Below are 3,650 nucleotides of genomic sequence, written 5' to 3' on the forward strand. Positions count from 1 at the left end.
TCGCTGTACATACGTGAGTTAAGTGACACCGAATTTGAATAAGTCATATTTAAGTATTTTAACAAAATATATATAATAAAAGACATTATATTTAATAATTTAAACAGAAAAATATTTATGTTTTCCTGTAGAAAATAACGTGATTTAACTGGTTTTCACCTTAACTTCATCCGTAATAACAGCAACCAATTTGGCAACTTGATGTTAGTCGAATTGGTTCATCTGCTTGTTTGCGGTTGAAATGAAGGTCAAATTCAGTTAAATCACATTATTTACTATAGGAAAACATATATTTTCTGTTCGAAATCACACCCTGTAACATAATACAACTTTACCGGTATTATTTGCTTTCCCAGTATTTAAAGAACCTCCTAATTACTGTAGAATAAGAGGAGAGCTGCAGGATTGCATAATTTTGGAGTAAATGGAGAGCATGCTCTTGTAAACAAATACCAATGGTTTTCATGCAAAATTGTCTGGGTAGGGCAAACAAAACTTAACCTTTTTCTAAACTACCGGGTGGAAGGAGGCTCTTGGGAATTCCTCATTATAAATATACAACTTAGTTAATAGAGGTTTACACCAGTAGTAAATGGGATTACCCAAAATAGAGTATTTTCAAAGATCTATACAACTATGGGAGTTCTAATGTCTTAACTACTATTGAAAAATTCTATAATCAAACCGATAACAGTAGGGGAAGAAGGGTTGAATAGGCCCTTCTAAGCAATGTTAAGTCACGTATGTACTTGCAAACCTTGATACGTCAATTCGGTAAAAATCCCATATTAAACACCTACTTTTTCGTAGAATAACTTCCGTCCGTGATTTAAAAAAAAATGTAAATACTAGCAATTAGTAATTAATAGGATACGGTACTAAAAATAGGAATAATGGAAGTAAAATAAAATCGAACATAGATATAAAAATAAGCCTGCATTTCTTTGGCTTCTGCCTAACTTACAAAAACATTACAGATAAATTACACCCTATACAACAGAAATAAACTACTTCATTATTCATTAGAAGCTTATTTTAGATTTATTTTCAATTTAAGCAGGCTTATAATTGGGCAAATTCATCATTCTTTTACCTGTATCAAGAGGTGCAGGACGCCATTCGTTGACCGTTGTTTGTTTGAGAGTCGAGGAGCAAAAAGCAGTGTTGCCAGGTGGGTTAGTCTAAAAAAACCCAAAAGTCACGATAAAAAAATCCCCAAAACAACCCCAGAATATCCCATTTCCACAAATATACAGTATTTTCTTCTGATCATGTAGGCTTTAAGAATATAGAAACTTCTCACTATACTTAAGAATATAGAAACTTCTCACTATACTTAATATAAGTGCAAGTTAAATAATTGCAACAATATAACGGTTTACTCATCTTTGTTTCTTCTTCATAGAAATTTGCACAGAATATCTCCATCAGACATCCGAAATTCCCAAAGCTAGGGATAAATTCTCATATCTGGCAACACTGGCAAAAGGGTTGTGAAGGGACTCGGTAGAGAAGACAGAAGAGGGAATGAAGCTACGTCATGACAGCTGCCAGCTATTCAATATTATTCTTAAAGTATACATATTTTTGTATTTTTATTTTCAACTAAAATTATATATTCAAATTTAATACAAATATGAGATATTTAATTGATAATTGGCAGTTTAGATTTTTCTTTCCAAATCAAACAGACTTATAATTGATGAGTTGAAGAGCAAAAGGGACTCGGTAGTGAAGAGAATGAAGTTACGTCAAGATAACTGCCAGTTATTCAATATTTATTCATTAAATTTTATTTGCAATTGATATCATATACTTGAATTTATTTTGAAAAGAATTATGCAACAAGAATAATGCAGATTATACCTAGAAAATGTATTCATCTTTAACACAATACCTATGGCAAACGACATTAGTTTTCTATTGAAATTCACTTCAATTGGCAGTAAATATACATCAATAAGGCCCATAAAAGAAACACAGGAAATATGAATAAATCACACTATATTTCGGTCAATAAACATCGACCCTCTTCAGGATGTAAAGTACAAGTGAGGCTTACAGTGGAGAGTGACGGTTTATATATGAAAGCAAAAGGGTGTGTTCAATTGTTCTATAGTTGTTATAATTGCTGGAAGGATTAGCCAAATTTAATTACATCCAGGTGCGTGTTCTTATTGTTGAGCCGCTTGGAGGAAGTCTTGACCTCTGATGCATGTCTGGTGGCCACCAGACATGCATCAGAGGTCAAGACTTCCTCCAAGCGGCTCAACAATAAGAACACGCACCTGGATGTAATTAAATTTGGCTAATCCTTCCAGCAATTATAACAACTATAGAACAATTGAACACACCCTTTTGCTTTCATATATAAACCGTCACTCTCCACTGTAAGCCTCACTTGTACTTTACATCCTGAAGAGGGTCGATGTTTATTGACCGAAATATAGTGTGATTTATTCATATTTCCTGTGTTTCTTTTATGGGCCTTTTTGAAAAAACATGTTAAACTGTTCGATTACAGTTATAAATAAGACATACATCAATAACTATATCTATATGTTTACAGGATTAATAATGTCGATGATGATGATGGGAATTGAGAGCAGAAATAGTCACACGAAACAGAACTTTCTTAGTGAAGATTGAGTAAATTTTTATAATAATTCTAATAAATTCAGTAACAATAATGATATTTTAATAATAATTTTAATGATTAATTTTAATAATGATAATTTGCATAATAGAAAAAGTTTTTACAATAATTATAATTATCAATCTTAAATAATCCAAGAGGGAGAAATTCAATTATAGATCAAAAGAATGATAAAATAACCTGAAATTCGCCTGATAGTCTATTGATAACCGCGGGCCATCCGGGTAACTGAGCAGTCACGTGACTTCCCGCACGTGGCGCAGTGAAAACAAACCACACTTTAACGTGGTGCTGCATGAACGGTCGTCTGTTAAAGCTAAATTATTCGCCATTATGCCTTCATCATGTGTTATTTTCAACTGCAAGAATCACAATATGATGCAAGGAAAGATGTTGCATTTTTACAAGTTCCCCAGTCGTAGCAGAAGCCCGGATAGGAGGGATAAGTGGCTTGCAGCATGCCAGCAAATGAATCCAAATGGACACAAATGGTCCCCACTAAAGAGTCGGGTTATTTGTAGTGAACACTTTATCTCAGGTATTTATGAAATTTAACATATTTTAATAAAATTTAACATTCTGGTGGTTGGTGTTCCAACAGTATGTCTATTGGTGTTCAATGTCTATTGGTGTTCATTATGAATTTATATTAAATTGCCAAAATACAGGTAAACCCAACATGACTGAGAAAGAACACCCAGACTACATTCCATGCATACTGCCTTTCAAGAAAGACAGCGAAACGACAACTTGAGAGGTATGAGCGAAATGACAAGAGAAGGCTATTGGTTTATGAGGCCAGCAGTAATACACCTCACACTTGTGTGCTGTAAACAGTTCAAAATAATTATAGTTTATCATTTTTAACTTGAAGTGTCGCTAGAAGTTAGAACGGTGTATTTTATATCTTATTACTCACCTGAAGCATTTAACTTTATATTGTAACGTGTTTTAGCAGCTCCATCCAAAGAATTAACGTAATCGTAAGTCATTG

At 33.2% G+C, this 3,650-nt stretch overlaps 1 long non-coding RNA gene across 1 annotated transcript in view; it reads right to left on the reverse strand.

The window, feature by feature from the left end:
* LOC137646923 (uncharacterized) overlaps window positions 1-1,176 on the reverse strand; it is a 31,124-nt gene extending 29,948 nt beyond the window's left edge. Inside the window, exon 1 of the long non-coding RNA XR_011045495.1 lies at window positions 1,094-1,176. This is a non-coding gene — a long non-coding RNA (uncharacterized lncRNA). The remainder of the gene's footprint in view (window positions 1-1,093) is intronic.
* Window positions 1,177-3,650: the final 2,474 nt, after the last annotated feature.

The sequence above is a fragment of the Palaemon carinicauda genome, chromosome 9, assembly GCF_036898095.1.
Source record: "Palaemon carinicauda isolate YSFRI2023 chromosome 9, ASM3689809v2, whole genome shotgun sequence".
In the NCBI taxonomy this organism is placed as follows: domain Eukaryota; kingdom Metazoa; phylum Arthropoda; class Malacostraca; order Decapoda; family Palaemonidae; genus Palaemon; species Palaemon carinicauda.